General features: G+C 45.8%; 1 protein-coding gene across 1 annotated transcript in view; it reads left to right on the top strand.

Moving 5' to 3' along the window:
- Window positions 1–14,802, top strand: part of FBXO8 (F-box protein 8) — a 361,063-nt gene that overhangs the window by 206,733 nt on the left and 139,528 nt on the right. The gene's annotated exons all lie outside the window — the stretch shown is intronic.

The raw sequence follows: 14,802 nt of genomic DNA, 5'->3' as shown, positions 1-14,802 counted from the left end.
AATGGAAAAGATTTTGTTCCTGGATGCAGGCTCAGGATTCTGATCCTCTTCTTCCTAAAATTCCTTTGATTTTACTTTACCTGACAGATCTCTTACATAAGGGTCTCTTTCTCTTCCATTAAGATACATGCCTCTGCTATTTCCGCTCATTATAATACAGACCCTCCAATCTTTTCCCACCAGCTCATGAGACAGTTTCTCAGAGGAGCTAAGAACTTAAGACCTCCTAGATCTCCTCCCATTCCTGCTTGGGATCTCAACTATGTTTTGGAAAAACTCACCTTGCCTCCTTTTGAGCCTGCTGCCTCTTCTGACATCAAGTTTTTATCTTGGAAAACAGCCATCCTGTTAGCTCTGACCTCTGCCAGGAGAGTTTCAGAGTTGCAAGTTCTTATGGCTGTGGAACCTTGTATTATTTTTCATCAAGACAGGGTGTCTTTAAGGACTAATCCTACATTCATGCCTAAGGTGGTTTCCAAAGTGGCTTTAAATCAAACTATCCACTAGCCAACTTTTTTCCCCACTCCTCAAAATAAAGCGGAAAGGATCTTACATTCCTTGGATGTACACGGACAACTACGTTTTTACCTGGACAGAACCAAGGACATCAGAAAATCAGAGCAATTGTTTGTTTCTTATGCTTCAAGTTCCCAAGGTAAAGCCATTTCAAAATGGACCATTCCTAAATGGATTGCTCATGGAATCAGATTTTGTTATTCACACCATGGAAAGCAAATCCCAGGGAGTATACGGACTCATTCCACCAGAGCTGCTGCCACTTCAGCTGCCTTCCTCAGGGGAGTTCCTACCAAAGACATTTTGGAAGCTGCAACTTGGAGTTCAGCACATAAAGCACTACAATCTACCTCTCTATTCTAAGTCTAGGGCAGGCTTTGCTTCTGCAGTCTTGCAGGGCCTTTTAGCCACCCCTTCTACTTTATGACCACCTCCCTTTCATTCTGCTTTGGGATTCTACCCTACAGTCATGACTGCAACAGTGAAACACGATGAACATAGTACAGTTGTGTGCACTTACCATAAATGTAGATGTTCGAGTGTCTTCACTGTTGCAGTCTGGGTTTCCCTCCCTCCTGTCCCCTCTTATTTTTACTTTTGTATGGTTCCTTTTTTCTCCATTCTTCTGAGGTGTATTTGCAAAGGATATGGGACCTTACTCATTTTGGGACTCCTGACATCTGGGTCCAGAAAAAACTGGAGAACATGGCGTCGGCTGTCAGCTTTGTACTCCTGGCGCTCTGACGTCAGGGAGCATGGTTGAACAGCCGACGCTGGACCCAGACTTTGGGATTCTGGACGACCAAGGACTGCCTGCTGGCAGGGGAGAACGCTACAGTCATGTCTGCAACAGTGAAGACACTCTAACATCTACATTTATGGTAAGTGTACACAACTGTACTTTCTGCAGGGCCTTATAGCCGCCCTTAATGCTGTTTAGTTCCATACTCCCATCCATAGCTTTGGGATTCTACCAAATGTAATGACTGCAACAGTGAAACACGAAGAACATAGTACAGTTGTGTACACCTACCATAAAGGTAGATGTTCGAGTGTATTCCCTGTTGCAGTCCAGGTTACCCACGTGCCATCACTATACACTAAAGCCTTTGCTTTAGATGAAGGTCAAGCTTATTTTGCTAAAATTGTATGTGTGTATCTATGTATGTATGTATGTGTGTATATATATATATATATATATATATATATATATATATATATATATATATATATATATATATATTTTTTTTTTTTTTTTTGTTTTTTTGTTTTGTTTTTTTTTTGCTCCCCATTTGGAGGGCACCTGACATCTGGGGCAAGAAAAACTGAATAAAATGACGACGGCTGCATGTTTTATACCCCTGACGACCTGACGTCATGGAAGAGGAGACAGCAACCGACACAGGACCCAAGACTTTGTTCAGCAACCGACACAGGACCCAAGACTTTGTTGTTCAGGCCGACTGAGGGCAACCTGCCAGCAGATTACCCAAATGTAATGACTGCAACAGTGAATACACTCTAACATCTACATTTATGGTAAGTGTACACAACTGTACTTTTTTTCTGTACTGCCATTATGTCTAAGGAACCTAAAGAACACAAACAGTCAGGCTTTAAAAAGTGTATTAAATGTTAGCAAAAAATGTCCATCACCGATTGACAATAGCGTATGTGTGTACTGCTTAGCGGCCATACATCTACAAGAAACTTGGCTCTTTTCCCATTCTTTTAGCCTTGGAGTACTCCAGGAACAGAAGAATAAGCTGATTTTGAAAGGCATGTTAAAGCCTTCCTTCGAGGAAGACCTAGCCAGTTCTTCCTCCTCTGCTAGGTCGCATTCATCTAGGAAGGATAAGGGCAAGACCTCTAAACGGCCTTCTCCATCCCAACTTCTGCCTCTGAACGTCCACAGAAGTTACCACAATCTGAGTTGGTCTCTGTCTCTTCGGCTCCACAGTCTTCAGGGCCGATTGAGATTTTGTACCTAAACCCTGCAGTGTCGGCACCAAGCGTTTCGGCGCCAGTCACTAGCAGTCCTCTTCGGAGCCGGTCAACGGACATTTCACTGGTCTCCCCTACTCTAAAATCACCTATATTGCAGAGAACAAGGTCTCCTACACTGTCCTCCAGATCCTCCAGGATTCTATCTGAAGAAGACATCGAGAGAGTGGTGCTCAGACACCTCAATTCGGCCTTGCCAAAATTTTTGTCGGCTCCGACCCATTCGGTCTCTAAGCCGACTTCTGCTGCCGATCCTGCTCTTTCCTCCTCCAACCCAGATTGGGCTTTTGGAGCCGATATTGCCGGTACTGACTATAGTGGTGTCCTCTGCTCCAGCACCCCGTGTGGTTGTCTCTGAGCAGAGTTCCGCTCCGACTCTCTCGGCGCTGTCTGAAGTGTCTAGGGTCTGAAGCTCTTCGGTCTGCCCCGAGGGGGACACTTGGAACCGAACTTCTTCGGTGCCGAGCCTCCCTCTTGATGCGTCAGCCCGAGTGAGCTTGGACCCGACATCCGTTTTTGGAGCTGATCCTTTTGGAGTCATCGGCACCTGCGCTCCCTTCGGAGCCAGGGTGTCATTCGGAGCTGGAGGAATCTGTCTTCATGAGGATGAGGAGCATGTTGGATAGTTCATCCGCCCCACGTAGGAGTACCGATGCTATACTCCCTCAAGTGCCGACTACAGTCTCAGCATTCTCTCTTCCCCGGGATGGCAGAGACCCACAGCTACAGGACCCCCATTTGGGTGGCCGCCGATCTTCCGAGACCTCCCCAGAGGATCCCACTGAGGAGCCCCCTCGGAAGAGATCATGTAAGAGGAAGCATGTAGACTCCCCTGATGAGTCCCTCACATCTGACACTGACCTCAATGTGTCGGAGGGGTCCCCTAAGTCGTCCTCTGAAGATGTCTCCTTTGCAGACATTTTGGAGATCCTCCGGCAGAGGGGCAGCTGGCCCACCGTTACCCCGTCTGATGAGGAGTCAGTGTACCTGAAGGCTTTCGGGTCTCAACCCTCAGCTTCATGGGGGTCTCCTCCATTTCATGAATTACTGGATCTTGTGAGTCAGAAAGCATGGCAGACTCCTGATGCCATGGAACCGGTCCCCAGGAGGCCGAATAAATTTCTTTCCGCCCCTAAAGACAAATAATTTTTATCCAAGGGCTTACCTGTTAATGCCATGGTGGTGGCAGCGGCCACTAAGAAGGAGCTAGCAGAGATTTATTCTTCTATCCATCCGCCCAATAAGGAATCCCAAAGAATGGATGGGTACGGGAAGCGTATCTTCTCTTCAGCAGCTTTTACTCTGAACGTTGAACTATCTGTCACACTTTACGAGACTTCAGAGAGATCTCCTAAAGGAGTTAGGAGATACTCTTCAGGGTACTTCTACTGAAGCAGTCCTATCTACAGTGTCTACTCAGTTGGCTACTCTCACGTCCATTGTTAACTCCTCCATGCGGCTGATCTCGTACGCAGCTGATGGTGCGAGTAGGGCGGTGGGTTGAGGAGTCTCCTTAAGGAGACATTCCTGGATGCGTCTATGCAACTTTGCTGAGCCTTTCAAGTCTACATTCACTAATGCCCCCGTGGATGAATCCTCTCTTTTTGGACCCAAGGTGAAAGATACCCTCACCAGGCGTGAACAGGAAGGAAAGACTCTCTCTGCCGTGGGCGTCCATTTTACCGATGTTCAGGAAAAACTGAAGAAAATGGTGTTGGATGCATCTTGTATACCCCTGGCACACTGACGTCAGGGAAGAAGCGACAGCAACCGACACCGGACCAAGACTTTGGAACTCTGGCCGACTGTGGGACCGCCTGATGGCAGGATAACCCAAGTGTAATGACTGCAGCAGTGTGAACACTCGAACATCTACATTTATGGTAGGTACAAAGCTGTACTTTCCTTCTAGACCTTACCCTAAAGGTCAGAAGAGCGGTAAAATGTGGTGCAAGAAATCGGAGACCTTTCCAGGATACACAGGCTGATTCCTCCTTCAGAGGCAGGGGAGGAGGAACTAATGGTAGATGTTGCCCTAGAGGCAGGGGAGGCCCACAAAGTCAGGGAGGTCGCGATTCCTTTCGTGACCATCCCTATCAGCGTTCTTGATGTGGAACCCGACTGTGCGTCTCTGGAGCTGGTCGGGGGTTGCCTGTCCTTGTACCCAGAAGCCTGACTAAATCTCACTTGAGACAAGTGGGTACAAGACATTATCACCAAGGGTTAGTCTATACCCTTTTCCCTTCCACCACGCCCTCCCAAAAGGATCCCAGATGTACCAGCCAATCACAGGGATCAAGCGGCTATAGAGATAGAAAAGCTGCTATTAAAAAGAGTCATCCAAAAGGTCCTAGCAGGCCAGACAGGATTCGGAACATACTCCAGGTTCTTTTTAGTTCCAAAAAGAACAGGAGACTGGAGACCCATCTTAGACCTCAGCAGGTTAAATGAGTATGTAAAGAAGTCCAAGATGTCCTTCAAGGATGCATCTGCAGTCATAACAAATGGGTTGTCCTGTCGTCAGGCAGCCCTTCGATCGGATTCCAAAGTCTGGGTCCGGCTTCGGCTGATGTCGCACTTCACCCGACGTCATCTCTGCTGGTCTTCGGGTATAAAGGCATCAGCCGACGCCATTTTCCCCAGTCTTTCTTGCCGCGTGGCGCCCGAAGCAGAAGCTGTTCGCAAGTGCCGGTCGGTCAGATCCAGAGATTACTACTACCGAATACTACTTCGAAGACTTCTAAAAAGCTAAGTACCCCGTTGGGGACTCTTTCTTGCCTCAGCCGATGTCAGAAAAAGTCAATAACTGTTTAACTTGTGGGAAACAAATACCTCATAAAGATTTCCACTCTTACTGCCTGCCTTGCTTAGGCCCAGACCACGACGTAGCAGCCTGTGCGGCTTGTGCTTCCTTCAACCGACGAACGCTTAGGCGTTGGTCGGAGTTTGCTGAACAGTTTTTCGGCTCATATTTTGCATATATTATGCCGTCGGATCCTCCAACTACCCAAATTATTAAACGCAAAGAAAAAGACCGACACTCGCGGTCCGCGGTTTCGGCCGAAACCACGGTTAAGCAAGCGAGTGTCTCGGTTTCGGCGAAACCGAAAGCGGTCAATCTTCAGCCGAATCCATGACTACTACTGAGGCTCCTGCTACCTTAGTTGAATCGGCCTCAGAAGTTTTGCCTACTACTGTGGTTCCTAGTGATTTATCAGACACCATCCCTTTGGATGTCTCTACCCCAGCACGTGGTGCTGCTAGGCCTCCTGCAGCCATGTCTATTAAGGCCTTTGCCAGGGCTAAAGCAGCCAAAACTGTTAAATCAGTGCCTGTTAAGCCCCTTCACACAGGCCCACTTCTAGTTCACAAATGCTTACTCTGGCAGAGGATTTAATATCCTTAATTAGAGGATCCCAATCTCACCCAGACAGGGCCTCTCAGCCCCAGAAAAGAGATCTAGGGCAGAGCCCCCGAGCCAGTGTCCTCTGATGATTCTGCGGATGACTCAGACATTACAGACCAGCCAGAGGCTCCTTTTTCTACTTATGAAGATTCAGATGCTGAAGAATCCATTCCATCTGCCTCTCCACCAGAGGAATTTTCCTTTGGGGAAACCTTACATGCCATGAGAGAACAATTCCAATGGCAGGGACAAGATTTCTCAGATTCAAGAAAAAGGCTTAGGACATTTCTGCACTTACCACAACATAGGCCCTTAGCTATACCTCCAGTACTGCCTGTTGTGGATGATGCATTTAATGATGTTTGCACCGCTCCTGATACTTTACCTCCAGCCCCTGCCAAACCAGATAGATTTTACAGGGTGCCAGACACTCATCACCACCTATACAAGGCCCCACTTGCAGATCCTGAGACTATATCCCAGGGGCCTAAGGCAGTAGCCTCGACCTCAGCAAAACCCTATTCCTTCTGAAAGGGAATCCAGGTCCTTAGAGAGATGGGGGAAAAAGTTTACACCTCTGCTACTCTCTCAGCTAGAGCTTTAAACTGTCAGTTTCATATGATCCAATACCAAGAGTTTATGCTTGATCAGTTAACTAAGAAGCTGTCCTCTGATGACTCCTTAGATAAGAAATATGTTTTAGAAATGGTAAATAACATCCAACAGGTTAGTAACCATTCTTTAAAATGTGGCTATGATGCACTGGAGGCTTCATTTAGATCAGCCATGACTGGCACAGTGATAAGAAGGCATGCATGGTTGAAAGAACAGGTCTTGCGGATCATGTTAAAGCAAAGCTGTTAGATGCTCCTATGGATAAGACCAGTCTATTTGGTACACCTGCTCAGCAAGTAATGAAGAAAATGGAAGAGAAGGCAAAATCTGTACAAACAGTTAAGGATTTCTTACAGGTTCAGCCCCAAGGTTTAGCAGGAACTGGCCTGCCAAAATTGGTCCTTTCCAGACTCCTCAAAATCTCAAAGAGGCAGGGATAGACGCTCTAGAGGCAGAAATCAATCCAGAGGAGGTGCCTACAGAGGGCGACAGTGGCAAGGCAATAACCGAGGCACAGACACAACCACTGCCACTACAACAGGACAATCACAGTGACTTGGCTCTGACACGCCTACCAGGGAGCAAATAGCAGCACCTTTAGGCGGAAAGTTAGCCATATTTTCAAAAAATTGGCACTATATCACAAAAGACAAGTGGATTTTGCAAACCATAGACCAAGGCTACAGGTTCCACTTCCACACCTTACCAGTAAAAAGAGGAATGCCAAACCTACCTCCAAATCAAAAAACAGAAGCTCTAAAACAGATAGCGGAATTAACAAAGATGAGAGCTGTGGAAAGAGTACCTATAACAGAACAGGGCAAAGGATTCTACTCCAGACTCTTCCTAGTACCAAGGAAAGAGAAAAGTTGGAGACCTATCCTCGACCTGTCCGTCTTAAACACATACATCATTGTCCCAAAATTCAAAATGCTGACCCTACAGCAACTTCTTCCCATGCTGGGCAAGGAGTGTTGGCTGGTAACTCTAGATCTCAAGGAGGCATACCTGCACGTCCCCATACGACCAAATTGCAGAAGATACCTCAGATTTCTTGCAGGATCAGAGCATTATCAATTCTCAGCATTGCCCTTTGGCTTATCTACTGCCCAGAGTATTCACAAAATGCCTGGCATCAGTAATCGCTCACTGCAGGCTACAGGGAATCCAAATTTATCCATACCTGGACGACTGCCTGTTACAAGCGGACAACAAAAGCAAGCTGACAACAGATTTACAAAGAGTCATTTGCTTACTGCAAGCCCTGGGATACACAGTCAATTTACAAAAGTCAAGACTGATACCATCCCAAACAAGAACATTCTTGGGTGCGGAATTGGACACAGTAAAACAAATGGCATTCCTAACGGCAGAAAAACAAAAACAACTCCCTCTTTACTTCTTGGCATTAACAAAGTAGAACAAACTAACAGCAAGAAAAGTACTGCAGGCCTTGGGCTTCATGGCATCATGCATAATCTTGGTCCCACATGCCAGACTGCATATGAGAAAGCTACAGTGGTACCTAAAGAATTTATGGTCTCAACACAGGCACAGCTTAGAAACCGAAATCCCACTAATCCCATGCCTGAAACAGGAGTTCCTATGGTGGGCTCAAGCATGCCAGTCAAACCCAGGCTTACCCTTCCACAACTTTCAAGCAAGCCAAACCATCACAACAGACGCCTCAGACCTAGGCTGGGGCACATGTTGGACAAATGCATACAAGGATTGTGGACTCAAGACCAGCTGCACCTGCACATAAACCAAAAAGAAATGCTGGCAGTAAAACTAGCAATCCAGAAATTCAGACCATCCCTCAAAGAAGGCCATTTAATGATAAGGACAGACAACACCACAGTCATGTGGTACATCAACAAACAGGGAGGCACTCATTCATACCCACTATGCAGAATGACTCTGGACCTTTGGAATATGGCTCTGAGCTACAACATCCAGTTACAGGCAATATTTGTGCCGGGAAAAGAAAACACCCTAGCAGACATGTTAAGCAGAACCACCTCGGATGCTCACAAATGGATGCTACACCCGGACATCTTCAAGGCCATCACAAAGAAATGGGGAATGCCACAAATAGACCTATTCGCATCCCCACTCAATCACCAGCTGAAAAAATTCTGCACAAGGACATACCACCCACTTGCATGGAAGGTGGACTCTCTATCCTTCAGTTGGAAAGGCCTGACAGCATATGCATTTCCACCTCTTCCTTTGATGCACAAGGTACTACTGAAAATCAGGGAGGAATGCCCAAGGATAATCCTGTTGGCCAAGACAACACTGGTATCCATTGCTGAGGAGCTTGTCTCGGGGGAGAATGTGGTCAATACCCCTGATGCCTTTGATGTTAACTCAGAACAACTACAACATCATGCACCCAAACCTAAAAACCTTGCAACTGACTGCCTGGAACATCACATAGCAGCATCTAACCCAGACCTATCCCAAAGGGTTAAAGACATTATCCTTGAAGCACGTAGACCTTCAACAAGAAGGAACTATGCAGGAAAATAGAAAAGGTTTGTCATCTGGAGTGCTGAAAGAGGAAAAGATGTGTCGAACATAGATATTGCTAACATCCTGGAGTACTTGGCAGAGCTTCTACATACAGGCCTGTCCTATTCCTCCATCAAGATACATGCATCAGCTATTTCAGCAGAGTACAGCTTCGATCCACCTGTCTTTTTGCATCCTCTACTCAGGCAGTTCCTCAGAGGGATCAAGAATGTAAAACCTCCTAGGAAACCACCATTACCAGCATGGGACTTGAACTTTGTGCTAGAAAAATTAACACTCCCTCCATTTGAACCAGCAGCAACAGCAGATCTTCAACACCTATCATGGAAAACTGCTTTCCTACTGGCAATTACTTCAGCAAGGAGGGTTTCGGAACTACAGGCCTTAATGGCAGTGCAACCCTTCCTAATCTTCCATCAAGATAGGGTGTCCATGAGAACTAATCCTACATTTATGCCTAAGGTGGTATCCAGAGTGTCTTTAAACCAGGCAATCCACCTACCTACCTTCTTTCCCAACCCACAGAACAGCGGGGAAAGACTGCTGCATACCTTGGATGTACATAGACAGTTACGCTACTACCTGGACAGAACCAAAGGTAACAGAAAAACTGACCAGCTTTTAGTAGCCTATGCAACAGGAAGGGAAGGAAAAGCAATTTCCAAACAGACAATCTCTAAATGGATAGGAAATTGCATAAGATTCTGTTACTCCTACCATGGAAAACCAATTCCACAGAACATAAGACCTCATTCTACAAGGGCAACAGCCACTACCACAGCTTTCTTCGAGGAGTGGCAACCAAGGACATTATTGAGGCGGCTACTTGGACCTCCGTGCATACATTTGCCAAGCATTATAATCTACCTCTATACTCTAGATCCCGAGCAGGGTTTGCCACTGCTGTACTGCAAGGGATCCTAACTACACCATAATTTTTCTTCCTCCACCCCTAGTTTGGCTATGGTATTCTACCCATTTGTTATGACTGCAGATGCATCCTTGAAGGACATAGTACAGTTTTGTACCTACCATAAATGTAGATGTCCGAACAGGATAGCATCTGCAGTCAGGATTACCCACCCTCCTTCCCCTCTGTGGTACTCCTAGGGTATTTACCCTCCTAATAGCTAGCTAGGGGGGAGTCTCTTATGGTGTATTTGTTTGTATATATGTACATACATGCTTATTTTTTATGTTTGCCTTCTACTTTTTTGGAAACATTGGCATTTATCCAAAATTTAGCTTTCCAAGAGGGCAACTGGCATCTGGGGCAAGAAACACTGAGGAAAATGGCGTCGGCTGATGCCTTTATACCCGAAGACCAGCAGAGATGACGTCGAGTGAAGTGCAACATCAGCCGAAGCCGGACCCAGACTTTGGAATCCGGCCGACCGAAGGGCTGCCTGACGACAGGACAACCCATTTGTTATGACTGCAGATGCTATCCTGTTCGGACATCTACATTTATGGTAGGTACAAAACTGTACTTTCCGAATGGTCACTCTACAATCCATACTCCCTCTGTTAGGGAAAGACAGCTGGATGTGCTCAATAGTTCTCCAGGATGCCTACTACCACATAATGATGGACAAAGCATCAAGGAGTTACCTACGCTTCCGGCTGGAAGCCAATCATTACCAGTTTCGGGTGCTGCCCTTTGGTCTCACCACAGCCCCCCGGGTGTTCACCAAATGCATGGCAGTAGTGACAGCTCATTTGAGGCGTCAGGGAATCCAAGTCTTTCCATATCTGGATGATTGGCTCCTGACCACCACCACCAGGCATTGTCTAGTTCAATCCAGAGAATCCACAATCAAGCTCTGTTCCCAGTTGGGAATCACTTTAAAGTGGGAAAAATCCTCAACTTTGCCCACTCAATCTATAACCTTTATAGGAGCAAACATAGACACGGTTTCTATGATAGCCAGACTACCTACAGACACAGTACAGAATTTTGAACAGCAAATTTACAGGATACTTTCTCTTTGAAGAGTCAAAGCGTAGGTGGTGTTGCAGCTTCTTGGAGCAATGGCGTCGACCATAACCTTGGTACCTTTAACAAGATTACATATGAGGATACTCCAATGGCTCCTGTCATCCCAGTGGTTCTTTCAGCAGTTGCCTCTGCATAAACAGGTACTGATCACAGATTCATGCAAAAAGGATCTCTGCTGGTGGATTCAGCCAGGTCATCTTACCACAGGGACTCCCTTTGTACCACACCAACCCATTGCCACTGTGACCACGGATGCCTCCCGGATAGGTGGGGGGGGGCATTATCTAGGCAGGACTGTCCAAGGCACATAGAAAGATCAAGAGGCCCACCTGCATATCAATGTCAAAGAGATGAGAGCGGTGCTTCTAGCGTTGCAAGCACTTCACGACTTTTTCCCTCTAGGGATGATAGATATTCAGACAGACAACATGTTGGGGGTTTGGTATCTAAACAAACAAGGGGGAACCAGATCATACCCTTTATATCAAGAGGCCCTGCGAGTTTGGAACTGGGCGATTTCTTCCCAAAGCGTTCTCATTGCAACGCACATCCCGGGGACATCCAACGCGATAGCGGATAAGCTAAGCAGGGCAATATTGTTACTGCACAAATGGTCTGTAAACCAGAATGTAACCAGTCTGATCTTCCACAATTGGGGACAACCCTGCAGCGATCTCTTTGCCAGCCCCATCAACACCAAATGCAGCACCTATTTCTCCCTCATCCCCCCTCCGGGAGAGGAGATGCAATCGTCCACGATTGGCCCCCGGGACTCCTTTATGCTTTTCCTCTCATTCCCAAGGTCATACAGAAAGCAATGTTGTCGGGAAGCAAGGTGATCCTCATCACTCCTTACTGGCCTCATCAGATTTGGTTCCCTTTTCTCGAGCCTCACCTGTTAAACTATCCATGGACTCTGGACCCAGTGCCAGACCTCTTTGACACACATGTCAGGTTCTCTTCACCCCAGTCTCCACACTCTCAAACTGACAGCATGGCTGCTCCAGTTCAGTCACTAGTCAGGCTTCATGATCGGTCTCCAGCTATAACCCATATTATTACCTCTTCTCACAAGCCTTCAACTAGAAAATTGTATCACAGTAAATGGAAGAGGTTTTCTATATGGGCACATAACAGAGAAGTTGATCCATTTACAGCTCCCATTACTATTGTTTCTGAGTTCCTTTCAGAACTCTTTCACCAGAGTTCAGCAGCTGCTACACTCCAAGTTCAGCTAGCAGCAATATCCAGTTTTCATGTGGGGATTAATGATTCCAATCTTATGTCTCACAAACTGTGCAAATCCTTTAAGGGTTCCATGATGTTAAGACCTCCTGTTCAAGACCCCATTCCTCCCTGGGATCTGAATCTAGTCCTTTCTTGGCTTTGCCACCCTTTGAACCAGCCCATAGTTGGTTGAAATTCCTGTCTTGGAAGACTTTTTCTGGTAGCAATAACCTCAGCCAGACAAGTTTCTGAACTACAAGCCCTATCAGTTAAACCTCCATATTTAATTTTTCACAAAGATAGGGTTTCTCTCCGGACCAGTCCTTCTTTTATCCCTAAAGTCTGTTCTCATTTCCACTTAAACCAGACAATTGAATTGCCAGTGTTCTTCCCTAATCACACCAGTAAAGCAGAGTATAGATTTAATCAATTGGATGTGCATAGGCAACTGCATTTTTATATCCACAGAACCAAAGGATTTAGAAAATCAGAACAGCTATTCGTTTATTTTGCTGAGATGAGAATGGGCATGCCAGTTTCTAAGGTCACACTATCGAACTGGAACTCTAATTGTATTTCTTTCATTTACACGTCTGAGGGAAAGGAGTTGCCCTTAGTCAAAGTGCATTCTACCAGGTCATTTTCTACTTCTGCTGCCTTCCAGGCCAGGACGCCTATTGATAATATATGTGCAGCAGCAACATGGGCTACCCCTCCTACCTTCATTTCCCATTGTAAGTTGGATTTAACATCCAGGGGTAGAGTCTCGTTTGGTTCCACGGTACTCAGGAGTATTTTCCAGTGAGCCACCCACTCAAAATGCTAGGGACACTGTCCCACACGTAATAATGGAGGCGAGATAGGACTACATAACATAAAGAAGTTTATGTACTCACCATAACGTTCCATGTATGTAGTCCATCTCGCCGAACATTATTACAAACCCTCCCACCAGCCCCCTTCCTGGAGGATCTGGAAACAAGTTTTTTTTTTTTTTTTTTTTTTCCTACAGTGGTTTATACCATAAAGGGCAGCTTTATTACAGTTTATTCTTCCGGGCCTTTGTCCTTTATCCTGATAGACTAGTAGCAAACAAGATCTGGGGAATGTGCTCATGCACCATGGGATACCTCCTAGCCACGAGCCAATCAGAAGTTTTCATGCTTTCTAAAAACGTCCGAGTCGGAGCTGAGGATTGGCTCCGAACCCACACGTAATAATGTTCGACGAGATGGACTACATACATGGAACGTTATGGTGAGTACATAACTTCTTTTTTGCACCCAACTCTCCCTGTTATCCAGCAGTACCACATGCTGTTTGCCAAATGTAGATTCTGACCTGGACAAAGTAGTTTGACAGCTCTGTGGTTCTTAACTAATGGCATCCTGCTAAACTCTGATAGTGACCTCCTTACAGAAGCCCTATTTATACACTTGACAAAGGCATTTGACCTCCTTAACCAAACTAAATGATATTGGTATCTGTCCAGATGGTGCTTCCTAGTTTAAAAACTACCTCACTGACTCTTCAGAGTTAAAATAGTATCCTCCCAGTCAGAATCTGCATCTTTTGCCAGAAGTGCACCACAGTGATCCATTCTTGCCCCCTTTTCTCCTTATTCATTGACAAACTTCATTGTGACCCCCCCCCCCCCATCTCCCGCTTTATCCTCTATGGTAATGTCATGGTCATTTACTCATCAGGTCACTCTCAACCACCATTCAGTGCCAACTCCATTTAGACTTATTTGAGCTTCACCAGTGGCTTATAAACTACGTCTCAACCCCACCAAGACCAAAACTACTTTTTGGAACTCCACAGAAAGTTCACCAAGCACATGACTCTCTGCCTTTAACCTAAACAACCATGCCATACAGACCATCTCCACCTTCAAATACCTAACACTTTAGCTTGATCAATCACTAAACTTCCATTTCCACATAGAAAAAGTGACAGCCAAAATAAACTCCCTCTTCTGTGCTAGAAAGATTTCCTTTTCTATCCCAACCAGCCAGAACAGCCTTTGGCAAATGAGTTCTCCTTTCTCAACTTGAATATGGGCTTTCAATTTTGTCTTCTGCCTCCAAGACAAACATTGCCATATTCCAGACCATCTCTAACAGCATCTTCCAATTTATTACAAATTTACCTTTCTATGGACATCACTGCATCACCCTAGAAAAAGCCAAAAGGCTACCCATAAAACAAAGATCTAACCCACATTTAAGATCCCAACTATTCAAACTACTCCAGCTCCACACATTTACTGTCTTTGCAGCTAGACTTCGTTAAAAAAATTTCCTCCTCCAACCTGAGACACACTACTCATAAGCCATTACCCCTAGAACCAAACTCCACAGCACTGCATGTGCTTTCTCCTCTCAAGCACCTACTCTTTGGCAAGCTATCCCCATCGACATTAAGGAAATCAACACTTATTCCAAGTTTAGAATGCATTTCAAAAGCACTTTTTCATTCAAGCCAAATGCTCAAA

The sequence above is a fragment of the Protopterus annectens genome, chromosome 2.part0, assembly GCF_019279795.1.
Source record: "Protopterus annectens isolate FY-2018-M chromosome 2.part0, PAN1.0, whole genome shotgun sequence".
Lineage (NCBI taxonomy): Eukaryota > Metazoa > Chordata > Ceratodontiformes > Protopteridae > Protopterus > Protopterus annectens.
The sequence above is the reverse complement of the archived record's forward strand: the minus strand, read 5'-3'. Positions and strand labels throughout refer to the sequence as shown.